The sequence below is a fragment of the Triticum dicoccoides genome, chromosome 3B (genome assembly GCF_002162155.2).
Source record: "Triticum dicoccoides isolate Atlit2015 ecotype Zavitan chromosome 3B, WEW_v2.0, whole genome shotgun sequence".
Lineage (NCBI taxonomy): Eukaryota > Viridiplantae > Streptophyta > Magnoliopsida > Poales > Poaceae > Triticum > Triticum dicoccoides.
This window is the reverse complement of record NC_041385.1, coordinates 14,971,276-14,984,585: the sequence shown is the minus strand read 5'-3', so window position 1 is coordinate 14,984,585 and position 13,310 is coordinate 14,971,276. Positions and strand designations below refer to the sequence as shown.

Sequence of the window (13,310 nt, the reverse complement as noted above, 5' to 3'; positions counted from 1 at the left end):
TTTTCAACTTTTTGTAGAAAACAAATTATTTTTTTATTTTCCAAGTGTCACAAATGAGTATTTTTTGTGAAGGAAGTACAAAACCAAGGTGCAAAATGGCACCACTCTAATTTTCAAGGAAAGTAAACCATATTTGATGGACAATAAATAAAAAAGAAAGAAAAAAGAAAAAAACATGTATTTACCGAGTGTAACACTCAATAAAGTTTACTTGCCTGTGATTGGTTGAAAGACAATGCCATGGATCGATGATGTAGGAAGCATACAACCACACATCTTGTATCAGTCTAGAGATCACAGCCACACATGTCGCTATCACAACAAACACAAACACAAACACACTCACCTATATATGCATCTCACACACAGGCACTCACACACTAACACACACGTCCATGGAGGGCTCGAAGCACACTGGCGCAGGACTTGAGCAGCCGCAGCATGCCGCGGCGCACTCCGCCAAGGCCGCCACCTTGAGGCCGTCGTCCCTGCCGCTTCGACCAAGCCCATGCGCGAGCACGACGAGAGTCGACGACCCTGCGAGCTCCGATGCAGGGATGCTGAATGGCGCACGCACGTGCGAGCAGCAGTATGCGCCGGCGGTGAGCACAAGCAGCCGCTAACGGTGATAGCGGTGAGCAGAGCACAAGCAGCAGCCGTACGTGGAGCTAGCTAGCTCAAGCACAAGCAGCAGCAACACGTAGAGTTGGGTAGCGAGCCAGCGAGCAGTATCCGTCAGTACCTGAGTGCGACGACCTCCGGCGGTGGCGGCAGCAGCGCCCTGTCATCGTTTTTTTTAATTCAGCTCAATAGTTTTACCGAGTGCATCCAGTCGGCAATGCCTTGTCCGTTTGCCGAGTACCTGTTGCGCCCCGACCGTTCGTCGCCCGTCAAGTCATTTTATTTTGCCGAGTGGTATTGTTTGGCTCTCGGTAAACTTTTTATGGAGTGCTCGTGTCCTGGTTCTCGGCAAATGTTGTTTAACTGAGAGGTGTACGTCAGGTGGCCTTTGCCGAGTGCAACTTCCAGCAAAGCCTTTACCGACGGTTATTGGTCCTTTGCCGAGTGTCCGTGACACCTGGCGTATAGATCGATTCCAGTAGTGGTTGTTCATTTTGGAGTAGGATGACGGCCAGTACAGCGGTGGAGGAATGTCGAGAGGAGGTCGGGGAGGCCACAACCACCTCCCACGGGGTGGAGCGTAGAGAGAAGGAACTATCGCGAGGAAGGAGGAGAAAAAACGTGCGGGAGGAAAAAGTTACCATCCTCCAGCTTTGAGATACCATCCTCGAGCTTTGGAACAGCCCAGTAGCTTTGGAACCATCGAGCAGCTTTGGATCCCTGTCTGGTTGAACAATGATTGATAGGACAGTCTTATTTTATGGCTTGTATGTAACTTAAAGATGACAAAAAAGTATATCTATAATGGGTTATATCTTAGCATTATCTTCAATAACTTGCCATTCCTTAAAACATGGCCAGACAAATTGTGCTAAGAGATCATCTCTTATCTTCTCTTAAATAAGAGAAGACAAGTCTTTTCTTATAAGTTATTTCTCCTCCACCTCATCTATTATCCTATGTAACATTTCTAAGATAGCATCATTGTATATGCCCTTACATTATCTTCCACATTTCCCAGGCGCACCGGAATTCGTTTTTAGTGCTAGTTTCTTTCCTTGCAAGCTGTCAAATAAGCAATAATACTCCCAAGGCTAAGCTTGTTTGAGTGACGTGATTATCTGTACTCTCTAAATTTTTATTTATTCTGTACATTAACTTTGTCACAAGTCAAAGTTTATGAACTTTCGCCAAATTTATATAATATTAGGACATCCATATACCAAATCAATATTATAACATTAGAAGGACAATAGTATCCCTAACCCACCAGGGTTCAAGTCCTAGACTTGACATTGATGGATTTTTTTCTGGATTTATTTCAGGATTTTCAGCGATGTGTATCCAGTGGGAGGTGACGTTCCCATCCACAATGAAGGTGTCTGTGACGACTTCGTCAATTTCAAGATGATGTGCCGGTTTAGTCTCTCAGAGATGCTCATATGGTAGGGTGTGCGTGCCTACGTTTGTATGAATGAGTGTATATGCATATGTATAAGCATCTGCGCCTGTACTGTGTAAAAAAAATTAATAGCTCTAGAATCATCATTGAATATTTTTCACATCATATATTTTTATTATTGTGAAAGTTTATACTGTTTTCGTAAAAGTGGCCAAATATTATAAGTTTGATTTAGGTTAAATATAATATACTTAGTAAATAAAAAATAAAAATGGAGGGAGTTCTTTGTAAGAAGGAATTGCAAGGACTGGGAAGGTTACCTTTGTCAGATTTTCTCCGATAAAAGTAAGAGAGTGCACAAAAGGGAAATGAATGGATAGTATCTTCAAACCTTCGAGAAGCTTGGATCTCGATCTATTTGCAATATCTTCGACGACTATCTCTTCCTTCCCCTCATCGATCTCATTGGCTGAGTCCTGACGGTCCACCAAGAGATCATTCATCCTCATCGCTCAGACCGTGTAGTTTGTCCTCGTTAGGAGCGGAAATGGGAGCTTCCCCGCCACTGTCGTCGTCATAGCCACTGCCATTGTGGTCGAGTCGCTTGACACTGTTGAGCATATAAGCAATTTTTTGATCAAATTAATTCAAAAAGTAATCATGATCACGGTGTTGACAGAATTAATAACATACTAATTGTGATCTAAATAAATACGTACTAAGCATATAGTAGAAACATCTACGCACATAGCTAGTACTGCTAAGACAGAAATAAACAGGAGCGGGATAAACATATTGTACCCTTCAGTAGGCCAGACAGAAGCCGCGGCGACGGCGACAACATTCTCCTCGGTGACATTCTTCTAGACTTCAAGCTTCTCGGCGATGAGACGATTGGCTTCGTTGGTGGTGGACAAGGTGATGATGAAGGCAACACAGACGTAGACGAATGGTGGCGAGCAGTCGCGTAGGAAACACTTTCCAAAAACCTAATTGCCCGTCTGTCATACAAGATCTGGAGAGGTGGGGTTTCAGAGGCCTGCTCTCTCATCAACTGTGTACGCGGTGGATGGGATGGGATCACCTACGGCAGCAGCAGCAGCAAAAGGAACGGCTGTGGGCATGGAGGCAGCTCATGCAATCTGTTTCTCTTGGCGGCTAGGGTTGGCCGGTGCCTCCAATATATAGGTCCGGTCGCATGGAGAGACGTGGGTTGGACCCACATCTGAGTCGGTAATAGCCCATGATCCGACTTCTCAGATTGTGACTCTGGACTCTCCATCCCAGATCGGCAAAAATTAGCGCATGTGTGAGCTCGACTTCCAGGAAACAACGCCACCTCCAAGGGTAAGCACATACCCAGTTGTGGGCCTTCATCTCATCAGCATCAGAGATCCAATTCGCATCACTATACCCTCACGTACCGACGGGTTTCCGGTACAATGAAGTCCATAATTCATAGTACCTTTCAGATAGCGCATAATTCTTTCAATAACATGCCAATGTACATCACCCGGATTGGAAACAAGCCAGCTTACTTTGCTCGCAGCAAACATGATGTCAGACCGTGTAGCGCTTGCTAGGTACATCAGTGAACCAATTATTTGAGAGTATCTTAATTCATCCTTAGTTGTGCCTTCGAACATTCAAATCTGCACACTAGGATCATATGATGTTGGAGAAATTTTGTAGTCGAATATCCAAAACGATTCAAAATCTTCTCAATATAATGGGATTGCAGAAGTGTAATCCCACCCTCATCATCTCTCAGTAGTTTGATGTTCAAGATAACATGAGCGACCCCAAGTCCTTCATCTCAAAGTTCTGAAATAAAAATGACTTAACCTCCTCAGTCACTTTGAAGTTGGTTTCAAATATCAGTATGTCATTAACATACAAGCACATTATAACTCCTTCGCCCCCACCATAGTAATTGTATACACGTTTATCAGCTGTATTAACAACAATGCCAACAAATGTCAAAGTTATATTGAACTTATCATGTCATTGCTTAGATGCTTGTCCCAGACCATATAAAGATTTCACTAGCTTACACACCTTCCTTCATGACCATCTATCACAAAGCCGTAAAAATGCTGCATGTAGATTTCCTCGTCTAGCTCTCCATTAAGGAAAGTCATCTTAACATCCATCCGGTGGAAGAGAAGACCATGGGAGGACGCCAATGCGAGTAGCACTCGAATGGTGATAAGTCTGGCCACAAGTGAATAAGTATCGTATAGGAATAACCCTTGGCCACAAGCCTAGTCTTGTACTTTTATATCGTACCATAAGGCCTAATATTATTTTTGAACACCCACTTACATCCCAATGGTTTGCAACCTTAGGGATGTTTAGTAATTTCGCATGTTCCGTTAGCCACGATGGATCCATATCGCTACGAGGCGCTTCTTTCCAATAGTCAGCATCTGCAGATGCAAAGGCTTATGTGGGGAGTATCATCCATGAGGCACACAAGGAAGTTATACCCAAAGGTCATTGTAGTCCTTCATCTCTTGCCCCTACCTAGGTTTTCCTCATCATCCTCCTCATGATTTTCATCATGGTTTGTTCATAATATTAAATAGGAATGATAGACTCAGGAGTCTCCTCAGATTCCTGTCTAGAAGTGCCTTGCATATCTCTTGTAGAAAAAATATCCTCAAAGAATGTAGCATCCTTAGACTCCATAATTGTACCAACCTTCACGTCAGGTACCTCAGATTTCACTGCTAGAAATCAGTAACCAATGTTATTCTTAGTGTGGCCCAAACTAACGCAGTTCACGGTCTTTGGTCTAAGCTTACACATTTTGGGGATCGACACATCGACTTTCGTCAAACAGTCAAGTGCGTAAGTATGAAAATGTCATCTTTCTCCTCTCCCATTGCTCATAGGGAGTGACCTAATTTTATTTTGTCGAATTTTATTCAAGACATGACATGACGTCAGTATAGCCGCCCCCACTATGCCTTCACTATTAGGGAAATGCTTATAGGTAGGACATCAGTAGTAGCGCTGAAAAATAGTAAGCGATGCTGCTAATTAGCAGTAGCGCTGTTCTGGGACAAGGCTACAAGTAACTCTTTAGCAGTAGCGCTGGAAAAGGAAAATGCACTACTACTAAGTGGTACCCAACGAGGTCACCGACGCTAGTTGTAGTAGCAGTGCTGTCCAGAATACATCACTACTACTAAGATTTTAGCAGCATCGCTTTATTTAAGAACACTGCTACTGCTAATGGGTCCCACTTAATACTAGTGTTGTTCCTGGAAAGCGCTACTACTAAGTACCATAGCAGCAGCGCATTCTGGGAAACAGCGCTACTGCTAGTTGCAGCTGTTGCCACCTTTCCACACTCCTCTCCGGCCCCCTCCTCACCCCTTTGCCCTCTCTCCCCCTCCTTTCCCCTCTCCCCTCTCTAAGTTAGTTCTTCACCATTGTTGCCCTTCTCCTCTCTTCCTCCTACCTCTCTTCTCTCCCCATTAATGCCCCCTCCACCATAACTCTCCTCCATAAATGGCCTTCTCATCTCTATCTAGCTACCTCATTTATTTGGATCTCTCTCCATTCCATAGATATAGATCTAGATAGCTCATCTCTCTCCCTCTCCATTAGTTAGCTAGAGTCATCTCTCCTTCCCAACAACTAGATCTAGCTAGATATTTAGCCGTCCACACTTTTGATCGCTATAGGTAGCCAAAGGCCTCATCTAACCGTGCTCGGTCTCTCTCGGGAGATAGGTGAGTAAAAGGTTGTGCATTTCAAGAATGGGAATATGTGTGTTTGGGATATGGAGAGATTTGTGCGAGTGACATGCCCCCCGAGTTACTTATGTTTTGCCAAAATGTCAATTTATTTCCGTTTCGGTGAATTTTGAGCAAACTCGACATGTCCTATTTTTAGGCAAGGTCATGCCAAATTTTTATATGACTTTGATGCATGCATGCATTTTGTTTATAACCCTTTTGCTTGTTATACCCTGTAGGCGGTCATGAAGGTGAGTGGATGAAAGGTGGAGTGATACTTGCAATCTGCGGTGATGGACATGTATGCAAATAATTGGACTAGGATTAGATGTCCGTGTGCAAGATGTAAAGAAGGGGTCCTTTTGGACCCTTTTGATCGTGGTTGTTTGAAGGTGCACCTGCTGATGAATGGATTCATGGATGGCTATACTCGGTGGATAAGTGAAGGTGATGATGATGACGTCCACATGGCAGGGAATAACGACATGGGGCTAGACGAAGAGATGACCGATCGACACGCAGATGATGGCGCAGGACACGGCGGGGAAGAGTCCGGACATGACGGCCGCGGAGAAGATTCCGGACATAACGAAGAAGAGTCCGGACATGGCAGAGAAGAGGCGGCGGTCATGCCGTAGTCTTCGACGCTACTAAGTGCAGTCGTGCAAGACCCTCATGTTCGAGACCTCCTTCGCAAGAGTACGACTAGCGAGAGAGATGCTTCTAGAGAGGAGGCCAAGCTGGCGCAACTTGAAGTAGACTCGAAGACTCCATTGTATGACAGTTGCGATCCTGAGGTGACCCGCTTGAGTTTCACGCTCGAACTTCTGAAGACGAAGGCCAAAACCAAATGGACAGACAAAAGCCCCGATGAGCATTTGAAGTGTCTACATAATAAAGTTCTTCCCGCGGGGAACTTATGTCCTACTAGTATCGAGGAGGCCAAGAAAATCCTTTGCCCTTTTGATTTGCCGCACATTAGGTACCACGCATGCATCAACGATTGCATCATTTATCGGGGGGAGCACGCGGAAAAAACTAGCTGCCATTGTGCAATGCTTCTCGATACAAGAAGGCAGGAAAGAAAGCTCCTCAGAAAGTTGTATGGTAGTTTCTGATCACTCCTCGTCTGCAGCGGTATTTCGTAGATCCTAAGGAACCAAAGCTCATGCGCTGGCATGCGGAGTGGAAGAAGCCGGCGATGGAGATGATCCGAAGATGAGACACCTCGAAGATTCTAGCAAGTGGAGAGCATTCAACGCCGTATATGGATTTGCTGCAGAAGATCCAAGGAACATCGTGCTTGGTGCGAGTACCGATGGCATGAATCCATTTGGAAACCAGAACACCAACCACAACATATGGCCCATCTTTGTACGGATGTAGAACCTCCCCCATGGAAGTGCATGAAGACAAAGTACACGAGCATGCTGATTCAAGGGCCGAAACAACCGGGAAATAATATTAACATGTATATGGGGCTTCTGAAAGAGGAACTATACATGTTATGGAAAACACCGACATGGACATGGGACGCCAGCAAAGGAGAGTATTTCTATATGAGAGTCGCGCTGATGACGACGGTGCATGCTATCTCAGTTACGGGTACACCTCAGGCCAGGTGTGCCAGAGATACTGCGGATGCACGAGGCGCATGGATGATACAATGTCTCAGCAACTTATGTCAACGAAAGATGGCAGGTCCGGGAAAATCGTGTACATGGGGCACCATAGATGGCTCGAGAAGGATGACCCGTGGAGAAAACGTGGAGATGTATTCAATGGGTTGGCTGAGCATCGAGGACCTCCACGTAAGAGGCGCGGTGCCGAAATCAACGAGCTGTTGAAAAACTGGGAACAGTGCCCCGCGCCAGGAAAGATGAAAAAGGCGCCGGAGCTGTTGCTGAAGGTATGGAAAACGAGGTATGTTTTCTGGGGCTTGGAGTACTGGCCCAATCACGACACGCCTCATTGCCGTGATAAAATGCATATCATGAAGAATGTCCTCAAGAGCTTGCTGGGCACACTGATGAACATGCCAGAGAAGACAAAGGATTGGCCAAAGGAAGGGAAAGACTTGGAAGATTTGGAGATCAGGAGAGATTTCCACCATAAAAATTTGACAGAGAAGACAGAGGTAGGTGTCGGGGATATAACTATTAGGTATGACTCGCCCAGGAGGGGCCGGGTTATACCTATGGCGATTCTTAATATGAAGTTGATGTCTACTACACAACCTTTTTCTTGTAGACGTTATTGGGCCTCCAAGTGCAGAGGTTTGTAGGACAGTAGCAAATTTCCCTCAAGTGGATGACATAAGTTTTATCAAATTGTGGGAGGCGTAGGATGAAGATGGTCTCTCTCAAACAACGCTGCAACCAAATAACAAAGAGTCTCTTGTGTCCCCAACACACACAATACAATGGTAAATTGTATAGGTGCACTAGTTCGGCGAAGAGATGGTGATACAAGTGCAATATGGATGGTAGATAAAGGTATTTGTAATCTAAAATTATAAAAACAGCAAGGTAACTAATGATAAAAGTGAGCGTAAACGGTATTGCAATGATAGGAAACAAGGCCTAAGGTTCATACTTTCACTAGTGCAAGTTCTCTCAACAATAATAACATAATTGGATCATATAACTACCCCTCAACATGCAACAAAGAGTCACTGCAAAGTCACTAATAGCGGAGAACAAACGAAGAGATTATGGTAGGGTACGAAACGACCTCAAAGTTATCCTTTCTGATCTATCTATTCAAGAGTCCATAGTAAAATAACATGAAGCTATTCTTTCCGTTCGATCTATCATAGAGTTCATACTAGAATAACACCTTAAGACACAAATCAACCAAAACCCTAATGTCACCTAGATACTCCATTGTCACCTCAAGTACCCGTGGGCATGATTATACGATATGCATCACACAATCTCAGATTCATCCATTCAACCAACACAAAGTACTTCAAAGAGTGCCCCAAAGTTTCTACCGGAGAGTCCAGACGAAAACGTGTGTCGACCCCTATGCATAGATTCCCAAGGTCACGGAACCCGTAAGTTGATCACCAAAACATACATCAAGTTTATCACGTGAATATCCCATTGTCACCACAAATAAGCACATCAAGACATACATCGAGTGTTCTCAAATCCTTAAAGACTCAATCCGATAAGATAACTTCAAAGGGAAAACTCAGTCCATTACAAGAGAGTAGAGGGGGAGAAACATCATAAGATCCAACTATAATAGCAAAGCTAGCAATACATCAAGATCGTGCCAAATCAAGAACACGAGAGAGAGAGAGAGAGAGAGAGAGAGAGAGATCAAACACATAGCTGATGGTACATACCCTCAGCCCCGAGGGTGAACTACTCCCTCCTCGTCATGGAGAGCGCCGGGATGATGAAGATGGCAACCGGTGAGGGATCCCCCCTCCAACAGGGTGCCGGAACAGGGTCCCGATTGGTTTTTGGTGGCTATAGAGGCTTCCGGTGGTAGAACTCCCGATCTATTGTGTTCCTCGGAGGTTTCAGTATTTATAGGATTTTTTGGCGTAGGTTTCACGTCAGGGGGGGGGTCTCCGGGTTGTCCACGAGGCAGGGGGGCGCTCCCTAGGGGAGTGGGCGTGGCCCCCACTCTCGTGGGTAGCCCGGGACTCTTCTGGCCCAACTCTTGCACTCCTGGGGCTTCTTTTGGTCCATAAAAATTCGTCAAAAATTGGCACGTCAATTGGACTCCGTTTGGTATTCCTTTTCTATAAAACTCAAAAACAAGGAAAAAACAGAAACTGGCACTGGGCTCTAGGTTAATAGGTTAGTCCCAAAAATCATATAAAATAGCATATAAATGCATATAAAACATTCTAGATGGATAATATAATAGCATGAATACTTCATAAATTATAGATACGTTGGAGACGTATCACTACTAGGAAAAACACTACCAGTAGCGTAGGTTTTTTGCATACCAGTAGCGCATGCACCCGCGCTACTGCTACGGTGCAGCAGCTAAATTTTAGCAGTAGCACGTTTTTTACCCCACGCTACAGCTAAAAAAGTTACTAGTAGCGTGTTTCACCCGCCCTACTGCTATTATGTACACGCGCTACCAGTAATGAAATAGTAGTAGCGTTTGTAAACTACAAACGCTACTAGTATCCTATATACTAGTAGCGCCCAGTTCCTCCCCGCGCTACTAGTAACTTATTAGGAATTAAAATAAAATAAAATGGAGCAATTCCATTTTGTCACACAATTGTCGTATCTACCATCACACAATTTCTCATTGTAGCTAGCGGCAACTCATGTATAATTCCTATCACATAGTGTTGTGTGCCTAGTCAATGTGCGAAGCCTGCCCGGCCTGATCACGTGGCCTCCATGAAGCAATTCCATTTTGTCACACAATTGTCGTATCTACCATCACACAATTTCTCATTGTAGCTAGCGGCAACTCATGTATAATTCCTATCACATAGTGTTGTGTGCCTAGTCAATGTGCGAAGCCTGCCTGGCCTGATCACGTGGCCTGCAGCTGCGACGAAACACACTGAGCAGCCTCGCGAGCCACACCTGACCGACGGTGGCCGCCGCCTTGAGTTGTGACGCCGTCACATCCCTCGCCCTGACCCTCAGCTCCAGCAGGCCTCGATCGATGTCGTGCTCGTGCCTCACCACCAGTGGACGAAGGAATCCATCGGCAGCCACGAGACCATCCAGTCCACGAACCTCTCGACGACCGTCAGCGTCGCCACCACAAGCCTGCAACATTACCAACAGAGATTTAGAAACTTCAGATTCTTCAGAAGAATGACACGGAAAAACAATGCTGTACATGTGGATGCCAATGTGCTACAATTTCTTTCCGAGATTTTTATTTAAGCCATAATGCACAACTTAACTACACACTCAAGCAGCACATAGCTACATCCATGACAAAAGATAACGCAAAAGATTAGAATCAATTCTGTTGTGTTGGAAGCCCTAAAAAGAAACAACACCTACGAAGCACATAAGGAGTTAGAGGCATAATTCTTTCGGTAATTTTCTATCTATCCATTTTTCTAAGTAGTCACTTCAATACCTTGATATCTTTCACGTTTTCAAAGATAACAAAGTCCATGAATGTACTGTTGGTAGAGCATAGTGACTATACAAACTAAAGCATGAACATATATACCTACCAGTTCACAGACTTGACAAATGAATTCTGAAGTTAATGGGCTTTTCCTCTTTCCTGAAGAAATCATTTGGTCTGCTCTTTGTTGGTACTACCTAGAAGAATTAGAACTACAAAAAAATGGCATCACTGAACAAGGGTAGATAGACAAGGTCTATCTTTTGTCCTCAAGTGAGAATTTAATTTATTAAAAAAGACTAAAATTAGGTTTCATATATACACATAGTATGAATTTACAGGAGAGTATAGCAGTAGCACCAAAACCAAAACAGTAAGAATGACGTCAAAACTGGAGATTCGGTAAAAAGAGTCATGTAAAAATGCTTACTGAGGACTGGATACTTACAGCTTTGCATAGCCCTTTAGACCAAACGCAAGGGCTTTGTCATAAAACCGTCGCACAAGCTTACGGGCAATAAATCTGTCACATACCTACAAAACTAAAGTTAAATGACAAAATACAATGATTCTAAGTGCTGAATTGGTGTTGCACTGACACAATGATGCTAAGTGCGGAGTTTGGTGTTGCTCTGTGGAAGCAATTGGGTAAAGTTGGTTGTATGGAAGAGAAGCCCTGCCATTCTATCGAAATGATTTTTTTACGAATCAAAAGAGGAGGTTGAGAATTTGTAATACCATAGTTACTATATTATCACATAAACCGCCCACTACCCAAGGAATTAATATCAATACTACATGGCTTATTCTAATCTACAAACTCTATTTCCGAAAAAAGGTATTGTCATGTTTCTAATGCTGGCACCAGTACCACACTAGGAAAAGGAAGAACTGCAGTGTTTGTCCATTATAAAGAACTGAAGAAACAAAGTAATAAACAGGATCACGGGAACAAACTTGCATATATAGTATTATTTGATAAAGTTTCTATGATTCAGGCAAACATTCTAAAAAGTGCATTAAGCAGATCTTTATGAATTCCTCAAAAGAGAACTCCTTGGCCAAATCAGAACGTGTTACTCCTTGTTGCCACTGTGCCAGTAGCATTGGATGATGATTCCTGCAGGATATGCATAATAAAGTTATTTGTGGATGGAGTAACTTCAAGTCGGAATCAGTTTCGATTGAAGAGTTCAAGATGAGGCATGCCTCTTCCTTATTTGCAGTAGCAGATCCATAGCTCAAGATAACAGAAACATGAATACGGGCAGCGACAGCTGAACTGACCGGCGCAGCTTCCATGACTGAAGCCACCAATTTGTCAAGACGGTTGAGATACGTCTTCATCCCTAATTTCCCAAGCTTGCTGGCTGTGTTCTCCATTGTGGCATGCACAAATACCAGATCGAATTCGGACGCATCCTGGACATTCCGCTCTGCAAATCCCAGCAGAGTGAACGCCCGGTCAATTATTCTAGTGTCCTTAGAACTGCTGCCAGAACCTGACTGCGCGGCAAAATCCTCAGTTCCTAAACATGGAAGCCAAGATTCGCCGCGAATGAGCTAACACTGGGGCAATTGCTGACCATAGCAGCTCTCAGCCCCATGAAATAGAAGTAACATATAAAGCAGCAGAGTCATCCCTAGCATTTACAATGGATACACTGACAGTAATCAAAGCAAAAGATCACACATACATCGAACCTCTCGGATAGCTTGGGGACTGGTAGCTCCTGCGGATCCACCCGGGCAATTTCCCCATCCTAACGTGAAACAAATACAATCAGCATCGCATACTCAAACCCTCTGTGCAACTACTTCGCCTGGACGCAAACCCGAAGAGCAGGATCACACCTTGACAGAGTAGAGGGCATCGCACACGTCGAGCAGCTGCGCCAGCTCGAGAATCGAGTCGCTGTTCCCGTCCCCTCCATCCTCTTGGTTGGGAGACAAGACCAAAAGCCTCTCAGTTTAATGGGGGGCAAGCAAAGCAGAGCAACCGCGCAGAGTGCGAGAGGGGGTGGGGGCGGATTGGTACCATTGACAGCGGGGGTGCGGACGGAGAGGAAGCTGCAGGAGGCGATGGAGGCGAATGCGTCGAGCTGGCCCTTCCCCCCTCCGCCCCCGGCGAGCAGCGCTGCATGGCCGGCGGCGTACAGCACCAGCGCCCGGCTCGGCTTGTCCGCCATTGCTCCGCCGCGCCGACACACACTGCTTCCCCTTCCCCTTTCCCTTCTCGCTCCATCGCCTTATTCCGGAGAAGAACCGGGAGGGGATCCTGGCGGCAGAGGAGAGGAGAGGAGGTGGAGGGAATCTGGATCGGGGATGGGTGCGATGTGGGGTTGAACAGGGACGGTTGGTGGGGTGGGTAATGGATCGGGGGTGGTCCGGTGTGGGACTGACGGACTGTGCTAGCGGTAGCACAAGGTGTCTCACCGGCTCTACGGTTATCCCAT

The 13,310-nt window shown here is 45.1% G+C and overlaps 1 pseudogene; it reads right to left on the bottom strand.

Moving 5' to 3' along the window:
* Positions 1–11,841: 11,841 nt before the first annotated feature.
* LOC119279082 lies at positions 11,842–13,043 on the bottom strand (annotated as a pseudogene).
* Positions 13,044–13,310: the final 267 nt, after the last annotated feature.